Genomic DNA, 15,000 nt, shown 5'->3' on the forward strand with positions numbered 1-15,000 from the left:
TCTGCTTATATTAGAAGCAATCGTCAAGGCAGTGAATTAGCAGAATCGTTAACACGCCGGACAAAATACTTAGCGGCATTTCTTCCAGTTTTACGTTCTGGGTTCCAATTCCACTGAGGTCGACTTTGCTTTCCATCAATGAAATAAATACCAGTCGAGCTCTGGGGTCGATGTAATCGTCTAACCTCCCTCAAAATTTCTGACTTTGTGCCTATAGTAGAAAGGATTATCTGGGCAGAAGATTGGTAAAATTGTTAGAGCATTGATAAAAATATTTCGGGCTCTTTGTTCCGATTCTTTATCCTGAGTTCAAATCCCGCCAAGAGATCCTTTCGGGAGCGATAAAATAAAGTACCAGTCACGTTCTGGATCGATGTTGCAGACCTCCTACCAAAATTAGAGAAAAGAAATGGTTTCTCTATTATAAAGGCGGTCGATTGGTGGAATAGCTGGTGAGTTGGTATTTATTCCGACGCTTCACGTTCTGGCTTTCAAACCTTATGTAAGTCAACTCTGCCTTTTATTCCTCTGGGGTCGATGAAACAAAAGAACATCAAGAACTGAGTCTCACTTAATCGTTGGTCAGAATGCCATGTTAGTATTTAGTTACGTCTATTTACGTTCTGAGTTCAAATCCCACTGAAGACGACTTTGCTTTATATCCTTCTGGGGTGAGTAAAGTTCGGTACAGCAAAACCCAATTAAATGATATTGTAATGATTAACAGAACCCACCGCAGGAACTACAGTCAACTAACTAATAGGTGGCAGGGGTGAAGGCACGTGGCTTAATGGTTGGGGCATTCGGCTCATGGACGTAAGGACGTGAGTACGATTGCTGGCGGCGCGTTGTGTCCTTTATTTCATGTTGTTCCAGTCCGCTCAGCTAATAAAAATGAGTAGTACCTGTCACATTTTGTGTCACGCTGAATATCCCCGAGAACTACGTTAAGGGTACACGTGTCTGTGGAGTGCTCAGCCACTTGTACGTTAAGTTCACGAGCAGGCTGTTCTGTCGATTGGATCAACTGGAATTCTCGTCGTCTTAACCGATGGAGTGCCAGTTAGGTGGTAGGGAGGGGGGAGCATAGTGACATAGCTAAATCAACTTATGTTAGTGGAGGATTGGTAGAATGGTTAGAGCATTGGCCATGATTCTTAATGGTATTTCTTCCAGATTTTAATCTTCTGAGTTCAAATCTCGTTGAAGACTATTTTGTCTCTTATCCTTCCGTGGCTCGATAAAATAAAGTATCTATCAACCACGTTGGAGTAACTGGCTAACCAATTGCCCTAATAATAATAATAATAATAATAATAATTATTATTATTATTATTATTATTATTATTTAGGCACCGAGCTGGAAGAATCGTTAGCACTGCAGGCAAACTGCTTCGCGGCATTTCTTTCGACTTTACTTCCCGAGTTCAAATTCCACCTAGGTCGACTTTGTCCATCCTTTCGAGATCGATAAAATAAGTACCAGAAGAGCACCGAGGTCGATGGAATCGACGTATCCCTTCTAAAATTGCTGGCCTTGTGCTAAAATTCTAAACCATTATTACTATTTCTTTTTACTGTCACACCTTACTCACCCCTTCCTCCTCCTCCTCCTCCTCCGCTTCCTCCGCCTCCTCCGCCTCCTCCTCCTCCTCCTCCCCTTCCCCCTCCTGTTTCTTCTTCATCTCGCCCCCTCTCTCATAATTGGCAACACTGCGCCGTAAAAAGTGGTCATTGGAAGTGGGGAGGCAGTCAACGCGTCGTTTTTTTTTTCAGAAATGAAGAGCTAACTTGAAACTTCAGCAAATTCATTTCAATACAAAAAAAAACTGCCGTTGTACTGGAATCGTCCATTGACAATCAAAACGCAATACAGCACGGAATGGACACAAAGACGGCTATATAAAAAATAACCCCAAAAGCTAAGGAGTACCAGATGTAATGAACTATATCCCACCGAAGCCTCACTCCACTGAATATCCTTTAAATAGTCTTCTCTACTGACATTTTTGTAGGTGGGCGGGGGTGGGGGGGTAAGTCGATTACATGGACACCAGTGCTTAACTGGTAATTATTTTATCGACCACGAAAGGATGAAAAGTCAAGTCGACGTCGACGGAATTTAAACTCGGAACATAAAGACGAAGGAAGCGCCGCTATGCATTTTGACCGGCATGCTAACGATTCTGCCAGCTAACCGCCGTCTCTGCCCTTTAAATAATGAGTTCGTCTCTGATTAACGAACTTTACACTTGTCATAGGAATGCATAATGTAGCACATTGAACTGTAAACGCATTCGTTATTAATGCTATCCAATTAAAAATGTCACCTAATTAAAAAAAAAGAAAAGGTCTCATTTGAAGGATTTGTATTCACTGTTGTTTTGGTGCGTTCTTACGTGGTTTTGTTTTTGAGTTTCATATGAAAGAAATGAGTAGGGTGGAATCGAGTACCTAATTCAGAAACAAAGCTCCATTGTTAGAATTTAGATAACAAGAACAGCTGTGTAGGGGAGTCACATGTTGGACCTTCTGTAAAAACAGTGTTGCATATTTTCTCTTTGTATGGCTCACACACTGGATTTTTGCAAACCCAGCTGACGCACTCGTTTTTCACCTCTCGTCATACCCTACTTAAGTTAGTCTCACTGCAAACCACCTCCTACCGCCCCTCATACTTACGTCGGATTCATTACCCTCACTCATCCCCTCATTATCTTACTTAAGTCAACATCCCCACCCTCTTCTAACTTGCAAGATATCCGCACCCCACACTAAACAATCCTGTTTTCCTTTTGTTTCTTTTTGTTTTTCTTTCCCTGAGCGGAAACTTTCTACATTTCTCTATTCTCACACCTTTTAACTTGGACGGGATCTTAAACCGAACGTCTGTTGCAGCAATACCACTTATCTAGGATAGTATGAAAGCCATAGGCTTTTTGCCCTTGTTTTTTCTTTTTTTTTTTTTTTTTGCTAATTACTTACTAATACTTTGACGATATAATTGATAACACTCTTCTATTGGGAGTCATGTGCCTGTTGGAAAATCAATAATTGTTAACGCACGTAAGTACTCACAAGTACATTGTTCTATTTCAATGACCCTCAAAAAAGGCATTGTCGATCCTAGCGGGATTTGAACTCAGAACACGAAAGGAATTAACTAAATACAGCCAAATATTTTTTGTCCAGCGACCGACTGATTCCAAAAGGAAACAGTCTAAACGTGAAGCAGTGCTCCAGTATGACCTTAGTCATGATGGCTAAAATAAATTAAAGAGTGTGAATGATCTTGTGAAGGGGTCATCCACTGAAGTCCTAAAACCAGCATGGTATACATATATACCAAGGAGGTCAGTTGGATATTTCTGTCTAGGTATAAATATATATATACTTTGATCATCTGGGTATTTTTCCCTAGGTACATATCTATATATATAAAAATGAGAATGTGTGTCTGTCTGTCTGTCTGTCTGTGTGAATCCCTAAAACTCGAGAACTACGCAACCAATTTCATTCAAATTTTACACATGCCTTACTTAGGGTTCCAGTTGTGTTTTAGTCAAAAAAAATTATTAACTTCTTGCAGAGTTCGAGCACACGGCAACATAATATCTCCTCCACTATTTAAGTATTACGTGTCAAAAGTGAAACAAAAACACTCATGTCAAATACTTTCACTTTAAAAATGAAACTATTCCACTAACTGAAACAATCACATTTCGATACTGTAGTGACAGATACTTTCACAGAGAGAGAAAGAGAGAAAGAGAGAGACAGAAAGAGAGAGAGAGAGAGAGATGTATATGTATACATATACATGTATATGTACACCATTTCGATACTGTAATGACAGATACTTTCAGAGAGAGAGAGAGAGAGAGAGAAAGAGAGAAAGAGAGAGAGAAAGAGAGAGAGAAAGAGAGAGAGAGAGAGAGATGTATATGTATACATATAGATGTACACGTATATGTATATATATATAGATCTATACATACATGTATATGTATACATATGTGTAGATGTATATATATATATATATATATATATAGATGTACATGTAATATGTACACATATATACATATATACATGCATACAGATATCTATACATATATACACCCATCACACACACATACACATGCACACAAACACACACATTAGTCATTTGTTTTCTTATCCAAAACTACGTCAAAAGTACTGAATGGATCTTTATGAAATTTGGAAATTATATTCTTTGCATAACGGCCATAACTCCCATGAAAATTCATATATTTTTGATGTTGATGAAATTTTAACCCGAACATAACAGATGAGCATTATTTAGAAAATGATGTCACACGTTATCGAGGCTACCATTCTTTCTGGATGTGCAAAAGGGGATGACGTCTTTATTCCAAGAATTCCTCTTACTCCATCAGGAGCAGACATTCCTTTTACATTCAGAAGACTACAATTCCCCCTTCGTGTGACTTTTGCCATGTCCATAAACAAATATCAGGGTCAAACACTGTCTGTAGCTGGTCTTCTCTTGGAAGAGCCCTGCTTCTCACATAGACAACTGTATGTTGGCTGCTCAAGAGTGGGCAGCAACAAAAAACCTATTTGTATATGCCCCACAAGGGAAAACAAGGAACATAGTTTACAATGAGGTGTTATAATCACAACAGCAAGAAAGTATGTACATGATCACCTTCTTTTACGAAACTTCATTGACTTTCATATATTTATATTGATATACATATATATACGTGTGTTTGAGTGCGTGTGTGTATATACATCTCTATATATAAAGATGATGCGTAGTCTAGACGGCGTTTTTAGATTTCATTATTCTCTTTAACCCGGGCAACGCCGGGTATTTCTGCTAGTATATATATATATATGGAACAAAAACGCAATAGAGGACAATAAAACAATCCGACAGATAGACGATACAAAGACGGACAAAAAAACAACAATTAGAAGGACAGGCAAAACAAGACGGGTCATTCGTGGCCTTCTTTCCTCAGTCAAGTACCAGAAGTCACGACCGTTACGGACAATATGTGTGTGTGTGTGTGTGTCTATGCTTTTTATTAAAGCTGCTTATCACAGAACTGTTACTCAGAGTTTCACGCTTCCGTTCGTCGGACAGCTGTGATAAATAAATATTTATCACCACTGTCCGACGAATGGGAAAGTGAAGCTCTGAGTAAAAGTTCTGTGATATATTTCCATCTTTAATAAAAACTATATTACTTTACATTTGGTATTCAAGTACTACTTTATCCACCTTGTTTTTCATTTATGTTCTCACCTATACATACACACACACACACACACACACACACACACACACACACACACACACATATATATATATATATATATTTCGTTTTTGGATTTGGTTTGCAAGATTTTTTTATGTGATTTCGTGTGTTGAAGCATATTGTGTTGTGTCTGGGGAGAGTCATTTTCTTATCGTGCCTTAAAATTTAACACACTCACCGGCAAGACTATTGAAAAGGTTGCAAGACGCAACGAAAATTTTAGGAAAATAAAAATAATAAGTGGAAATTTTAACGGTGAGTGTGTTAAATTTTAAGGCACGATAAGAAAATGACTCTCCCCAGACACAACAGTATAAATTGTCTCGCCCCACTATGACTTTCAAATGTCTTAACATCCAGCATTTTGAGGGAGTTATCTCCACCGCGCAAAACGCAGCAAACCAGTGAGCAAGCAAAATATACACTGAGTATGTCCGGTCGATAGTGTTTACAACTCTATTGCTGCTTCTAACTCTCTATTGAACTCTAGGTCAGAAACTTTCAGTGGTTGCAAGCATATGCATGATAATAATAATTCCGCCTATTTCTGACTAACTTGTTACTTTTCCAGCCTTATTATTTAAGGTCTAAGGAGGATAGCGCTTTTACCTTTTTACTCTTTTTATTTTTAAAATTTAAATTTTGCGTTTTCGCTTTCCATTTTTCCTTTTTCGTTTTCCGTTTTTTACTTTCTGTGTTTTGTATATGCTGCCTTCTCAGTTTTTTCCGCGTTTCTTCTCTTATTCAATTTTTCTTTTTCAGTTCGTTATAATATGTGGTTTACGCCTGAAGAATATGTTTGAGAATTCCTTAACATATGAAACTATTAGTAGCGCTTAAATACGTGTATTATGCTTTTTAAATAAATAATATTTATCTCTCACCAGATGGAATACTTTTCTTGCTGAATTTACTATCACGGAACAATATATTAGATAGATAGATAGATAGATAGATAGATAGATAGATCAGCCAAAATCTTCATTGGACTTCCGACATCTAAAAAGAAAAGAAAAAATCTTTAATAATTGTCTTTACTTTTGACAAAAGCGCGGACATGGTTGGGTGTTAAAAAGACAGCTTCGCAGCCTGATTATTTTGGGTTCAGTCCCATTGAGTGGCATCTTGGAGAAGTGTTCTCTGCTATAGCTCCGAACTTATCAATGCCTTGTAAATTACTTTAGTAGACGGAAACTGTGTGGAATCCCTTCGTGTGTGCGCAAGCGCGCACTTTGTCATGTCTGCATCTAGCTTTCAACAGTTAACAACAGGGGCGATGGGGTTATCGCTTTATATCCCCTGCTCGGCGATAAGTGACGAACAGAATAAGCCTCAGATTAGAATAATCACTGGAGTCGATTTGATCGATTAAACCTGTCAAACAGGTGCTCCAGCATGGCCGCAACAAGTGAAGCGAATACAAGAATATAATAGTACCAGCTATTTCTATAACAGATGAATTATTTCAACCGATTTATCTGTCTTTTAAATGAATTGCTATATAACTGTCTGCAAGGCTAGGAAAGTGTCCCCAATGGGATTGAACAATCAGGCAGCGAAACTGTTTTTTTTTTATCCACCCAACCATGTCCGTGGTTTTGACAGAAATAAAGACGATTATTAAAGATTTGTTCCTTCTTTTTTAAAAAGAAATATTGGAAGTCCGCTGACGATTATAGCAATATCGCTCACTTTTGGAGAGGTTATCTCCCTTGTTATTGCATAGACAATATGCATTTTGTGGTTATAAGGGTCTTTCCAATGGCTATGAGGGTCATACACACGCGAACGCACACATGTATATACAGGGTGTTCGGGCAAAATTTGACTGCGTAAAAGGAGAAGAAAACACAATAACCCATTAGTCTTACTCTTTTACTCTTTTACTTGTTTCAGTGATTTGACTGCGGCCATGCTGGAGCACCGTCTTTTTAGTCGAGCTAATCGACCCCAGGACTAATTCTTTGTAAGCCTAGTACTTATTCTATCGGTCTCTTTTTGCCGAACCGCTAAGTTACAGGGACGTAAACATACCAGCATCGGTTGGCAAGCGATAGTGGGGGGGGGGGAGACAAACACAGACACACAAACACACATACATAGGATCTTTTTTAAAACGGGGGCCACATTTTTCATTAATGTTTTACGTAGTGTTTTTGGTACCGAAAGACTTTCAAACTTCGTATACTTATCTATTTTGTGTTATAGAACAGAAAAATATTTTTGTATTCGAATTTATTTCATGTAAAAAATTTCTTATTTCGATAATTTCAACCAATCACTGACGTCCATTCAGCCGATATACATTAAGTGCCGACTACATAAACAAGCGATTCTTCGTTTTATTTGCTTTTTTCATTTTAAATTTGCTTTAACCCTAACCCTAACCCTAACCCTAACCCTAGGGTTAGGGTTAGAGTTAGGGTTAGGATTAGGGTTAATTGTTTCAGAATCGTTTGTTTATGTAGTCGGCACTTAATGTATATCGGCTGAATGGACGTCAGTGATTGGTTGAAATTACAGAAATACGACAACTTTAACATGGAATAATTTATGGATTTCTTTTTTTTTTAAGAAGACTAAGAGAAAAAGATGTTTTATATGATACATTCTACCAGTGTTCCAAGTTTCAAAGTGTTTCGTTAATGAAAAATGTGGCCCCCGTTTTAAAAAAGATCCCATACATATATATATATATATATACATATATACGACGGGCTTCTTTCAGTTTCCGTCTACCAAATCCACTCACAAGGCTTTAGTCGGCCCGAGGCTATAGTAGAAGATACTTGCCCAAGGTACCACACAGTGGGACTGAACCCGGAACCATCTGGTTGGTAGCAAGCTACTTACCACACAGCCACTCCTGCGCCTCGCGAAAAAAAGATGTATGTTTTAAACTAGAAAAACACTTGGAGAGCGCAGACCTCCGCCAAGCAGCTCATTTGCACCCATATACACACATGCTGAAAATCGTCCAATTTCTCAAACCAACGCCGGCAAAAACATAAACTCCTTGGCGGGATTTAAAAAAAAAAAGCAACAGAGCCTGGGAAGAGATACACAGTCAGCTCTGGGGAACCGTAACCCATTCAAGCAGAGGGTTATTGTTTTCAGAGACATATCTGGGTGTGGGTGGTTTATCTTGTATTTGTTGGGGGTAATAATCTAGGGATCGTTTGAATGCCGTGAAGTCACTTTCCTCCTTTATGTGTGTCTGGCACGATGTTGAAGAGAGCAGGGCCAATTGAGGTGAAATAGTTCTGTCATAGTGTTGTGATACGACACAAACATTTCTGTAGTGGACGGATGGCACGGGGGCCAAGCTTCGGACGAATTTTAAAGATGGGTAAAGTTGATGGAATATTTTCCACATCATACAGATGATATAGAGCTCACAGCGGCTGTGGAGGGAGCAAAGCCTGACTTTTTGAGTCGATCCCAATAGTCAAGGCTTGTCATATCATCCTCCGCAGACCTCCGCCAAGCAGCTCATTTTAAGATAGATATGCAAATAAAATTTCTAATAGAGAAACGAAAATAAACCTTTGAAACAGCAACGCCACCATACGTTACGTGGAAACGATGAACGTGTTTTCAAGGGAGATAATCAAAAAACGTAACATTGTAATACTTCATGTAAAGCAAATATAACAAATGAAAAATCCTTCAAGAATCCATAAAAGTTCCCGGATCACTACCAAAATTTCATCATCTGTTCCTTGTGTCATTACCAACTTTTCTCGCAAGTTTCATCAAATACCGTTCACAACTGTTTGAGTTATTTTGCACACAGACGGACAGATGGACAAACCAACGCCGATGAAAACATCACCTTCCTTGGCGGAGGTAAAAACCAGAAGAATATCATCTCTTAGATCATGGATGGAAGATAACAATTACTTAAAGTTTCCGCTCTCTGCTTCCACCACGAACGCAGTCGGAACTCCTGCTGGATACGGCTTCGTAGTCTCTGCTGCAGCTGTTCATGCTGTCGGCGTTCTTACAGTCTTTACAGTATTCACAGAGCATTGAGCACCAGTCATTATGTCGACGTTCTGATACTAGCGCGAGATGTCATGATACAAGCAATTCTTTTCCAATATCCAGATGGCTTTCAGTCCTCCGTGTCAGCTAACCTTTTCTCAACTACAACTTTAATCTTTATACACTCCAACGCCGTTGACTGCTCACCAATACATCAAGCCGTTCCTGAGAAAAGGAGGCATAAAAAATCGTCAAATTTTGCCCGAACACCCTGTGTGTATATATCATCATCGTCATCATCATCATCATCATCATCATCATCATCATTCAACGTCCATTTTCCATGCTGGCATGGGTTGGACGGCTTGACAAGAACTCGGTGAAGCCAGAGGCCATACCAGGTTCCATAGTCTGTTTTGGCCTGATTTCTACAACTAAATGCCTTCCCTAACGCCAACTGCTCAACAGAGTGTACTGTGCGCTTTTTATGTGATACCATCACAGGTGCTTTTTAAGTGGAACTAGCATCAATGCTTTTTACGTGGCTCCTTGGTTTTAGGATCTCAAGTCTGTTGTGGTGGGCAGGTCTTCCCAAGTGCAGCGATGTGTCACTTATCTCAGTCCTCTGTCATCTCCCTCGCAAGGTTCAACGTTTTGAGATCAGCCTCCAAAACTTCGTCCCATGTGTTTTCTGGGTTTCCCTCTTCCACAACTCCCCTTCACTTTAAGTGATTGACATTTCTTTATGCAACTGTCCTCAGCCATCCTCACCACATGACCAAACCAGCACAGTCATCTCTCTTGCACACCGCATATAATTCTCCTTATATCCAACTTCTCCCTCAGTACACTAATGCTCTGTCACACATGCACACTGGCATCACACATCCAACGGAACATACTCACTTCATTCCTCTCTAACCTTCGCATGTCCTCCGTATTCAGAGCCCACGTCTCACTACCATGCAGCATCGCAGTTCGTACACATGCATCACACAATCTTCCTTTTATTCGGTGAGAGAGAGAGACACATTTGGTCGCCAACAGAGGTAAAAGTTCTCTGAACTACCTCCATCTTATTCTTATTCTATCAATTATGTCTTTTGTATAACTTCCTCCACTGCTAATTAGGTCACTTAGGTAGCAAAATCAACTACACCCTCCAGAGGGTCACTGGGACATTTAAGGAAATTACTTTCTCGAGTATCTAGCTTTTATGGCTCCCGTACATCTTCCACATACGAACACTACTTTTTCTGCTAACCTTCCGACTATTCCACTGCACCTCTTGTGTCCATAGCTTTCACTGGCTACACCAAATGGAATTTCTGCCTACACCCTTTCTAAGCATCAGGCATGGCCATTTATCTAATGGGTGAAGAGTTCTGTCTGATTTCTTGGTTACTAGGTCTTTGGTCTTTGCTCAATTTACTTTAAGACCCTTTGATTCCAGGTTCTGTTTCCACACCTGGAATTTCTTTTCTAATTCTGCTGCTGGTTCTGCTATGAGGGAAATATATATGAGTGGCTGTGTGGTAAGTAGCTTGCTTACCAACCACATGGTTCCGGGTTCAGTCCCACCGCGTGGTACCTTGGGCAAGTGTCTTCTACTATAGCCTCGGGCCGATCAAAGCTTTGTGAGTGGATTTGGTAGATGGAAACTGAAAGAAGCCCGTCGTATATATGTATATATATATATATATATATATATATATATATATATATATATATATATATATATATATATATATATATGTATGTGTGTGTATGTGTTTGTGTATCTGTGTTTGTCCCCCCATCATCACTTGACAACCGATGTTGGTGTGTTTACGTCCCCGTATCTTAGTGGTTCGGCAAAAGAGACCGATAGAATAAGTACTAGGCTTACAAAGAATAAGTCCTGGGGTCGATTTGCTCGACTAAAGGCGGTGCTCCACCATGGCCGCAGTCAAATGACTGAAACAAGTAAAAGAGTAAAAGAGTATATATAACTTTCTATTTTCATTTTATTTTATCCTATTTAATCCTCTCTTGTACCCACTTCTTTTTTTTACACTGTCACACTTTTTTTTTCAATTTTTTATCGTTTTCTTTCCGTCGAATTGTTTAACCTTTTAAATGCATTATTTTTTTTTATAATTGTATTAATTTCTATTTTATCCCTTTAATTTTAATATTTTTTATTTTATTTTTATCTTGTATCTGTTATTTTTTGTAATTTTTATTCATTTTTTTAATTTTTACATCTTGTACACTTCCCACCTTTTCCTTTCTATTTTTTTTATCGCTCTTATTTTATTATATTCTATTTTATTTCTGTATACACGCGCATATACATACACACACGTACGTATACACACACACGCACAAATACACGCACACGCGCACACACATGGACGCACATATACCTCCCACACACACCACACACATACATGCACATACATGCACACACATACAAGCGCACGCACAAAACACACGCACATACACACACACGTGCATATACGCGTACACACACACGCACGTACACAGGAATACATATATACCTCCGCACACACAACCCCACGCACACACTTACACACGCTCATACACACACATATACACACACACATCCATACCTACACACACTCACACACATGAATGCACATATGCCTCACAAATACTTCCCACACACACCACACGCACACACACACACACACACACACACACAACACGCACATTCACAACACACACATACACATGCGCACACACACGTACACACACGTACACATAGTACACACACGCACACACAAACACATACAAGCACACACCCACAGGAATGCAAACCTAACACAACGCCACGCACACGCACATACACACACACGCACGCTCATACACGCACATGAACGCACATATACCTTCACACACACAACCCCACGTACGCACACACATATACACACGCACACACACATACACGCACGCACACACACGCACAGACACACAGGAATGTACATATAAACTCTACACACACAGCCTCACACACAATCCCCCCCCCACACACACACACAATATATACATACATACATATACATACATGTATATACATACACACACACGCATACACATACTTCAAACTGCTAGTCAAACACCTTTCTACTAACCATTCCTCTACGCACATGTGAAGAGACAGACAACTACACAAAGGTCCGCCAATCCTGTTACCATGCTGCTGAATTCTTTCTAGAACATTAAAAGAATGAAAGTTCACTCACACATACACATATAAATAGCCAGCACCACACAAACACCACATACACACACATGCTATTAAACACACACAGAGACTAGCGCGCAAGCACATACCCACACATACCTCCTTCTCTTACACTCTCCTGTCTTAGAAAGAACTTTTTCTTCACCCATTCCCTTCCGGTCATTTCAAAATGTGACCGCATGTGAATCGTTGGCGATTTTCTTCGTCCGTCTTCCTTTTCTATTGAACTTTCCTCTGTTTCTGAAGAAGAGCGTCTGCTCGAAACGTTAAACCATCTTTCTTTCTTTCCCTGAGCGTCTGCTAATACTTCACATGTGCCACGTCCACGCGTTGTTGTTGTTTTTTTGGGTTTGTTCTTCATTGTTTTTGGATTTACTATATGTGTGTGTGTGTGGGTATTATATATACATACGTATATATATATATATATATATATATATATATATATATATATATATATATATATATATATATATATATACATACATATATATATATACATATATATATATATATATATATATATATATATATATATATATATATATATATATATATATATATATATATATATATATATATATATATATATATATATATATATAAACAAATAGTAAATGAGTATATGCATATATACGTACAGGTTACTACTACGTATCTCCTTTTCCCCCTCGTATTTCCTCTCTTTCTCTTTTCCTCTCGTCGCTCACCTATTCTTCTACTTCCTCCCTCTCTTTCTCCCTCTACCACTCTCTCTCTTCCCTTTACACCGGCATGGTCACATGCTTCCGGTCAATAATCCTTTCCTTCCTTGGCTTTCGCCAAGCAACGCACGCCACCACTTTGTCTCTCTCGGTTCCGTGCCTCATCGCGTTCATACACACATAATTTTTCTCGTCTGGCCGTAAAGCCTTTTCTGTTTGTTTTCCTGTCTTGTTTTTTGTCCGCCACTACATTCCTCCATGGCTAGATTTAATTTGCGTATACAAATTTAATCTGCGATCCATGGGACGAGCCGTTTTAACGATGCGTCCTGCCCGAAGCTCGTCGAAACGCCGGTGTTAAAACGTGGGTAGCTGATGAAGTAGAATGTTCTCTATGTGGCTCGTGTGTTCTCGTCTACGTTTGTTTGCAATGTCCTGTACCCAGATATGCACCTATACATACAGGTGGATGTCGGTATGCACATACCTGTACGTATATATGCATATACTCATTTACTATTTGTTTATATATATATATATATATATATATATATATATATATATATATATAAACAAATAGTAAATGAGTATATGCATATATACGTACAGGTATGTGCATACCGACATCCACCTGTATGTATAGGTGCATATCTGGGTACAGGACATTGCAAACAAACGTAGACGAGAACACACGAGCCACATAGAGAACATTCTACTTCATCAGCTATATATATATATATATATATATATATATATATATATATATATATATATATATATACCCAAGCTCGTCGAAACGCCGGTGTTAAAACGTGTGTGTACATGTTTATTTATATAACGGGCTTCTTTCAGTATCCGTCTACCAAATCAACTCATGAGGCATTACTAGTCCTGAGGCTATAGTAAAATTGCACTAGGTTCCACACAGTGGAACTGAAGTTGAAACCATGTGGTTTCAAAGCGAACTTCTTAACTTGCGTTTCTTCGTAAATATGACAAGAAATCAGTTTTTATGCCTTCAATTTTCAGCAACAATTTAAAGCGAAGTCGAATATATTTAATCAGAAATGTGCGTAGCACTGAATCGAAATAAGTCGGTTTTGGAGATGCTATAACAGTTAATAGTTAAACCAATCATAATATTATTGTTGATGGAGTTAATCAAAAAGACATTTTGGTGAATGAAATATGGAAATAATTTGTTGTCATATACAACGGCGAGTTTAGGACAGAAAAAGACATTTCGAGTAGACATCTTAATATAGGTTTGTAACTTTGTAGAACAACCAAATGGGATAATAGGCAATTAGATAGCTGTACGTTACCACGTTACGTCGGGCTGTTCTCATGCATGGCATACATACACACATACATACATACATACACACATACATACATACATACATACATACACAAACACACGCGCACAGGCGCGCGTACGGAAAAAGATGTAATGAAATGCGCCAACCTATCGCGCTTTTCTATCATCTTGTTTTCTTCTTCTTCTTCTTCTTCTTCTTTTCTTCCTTCTCCCCTCCTCCCCATTTTCTCTTCTACTTCTTTTTCCCTATTTTCTCCTCTTTTCCCTATTTCTCCTTTAGCCTTCTTCCTCCTCCTACTTTATCTCCTTTGCCATCAACACCATCATCATCATCATCATTATCATCCTCAAACCGTTGAAATAATACAAACAGCAGGAACAGGCTTTCCTTCCTTCCTTCCTTCCTTCCTTCCTTCCTTCCTTCCTTCC

The sequence above is a fragment of the Octopus bimaculoides genome, chromosome 8 (assembly GCF_046866305.1).
Source record: "Octopus bimaculoides isolate indiv1 chromosome 8, ASM4686630v1, whole genome shotgun sequence".
NCBI classification, from domain to species: Eukaryota; Metazoa; Mollusca; class Cephalopoda; order Octopoda; family Octopodidae; genus Octopus; species Octopus bimaculoides.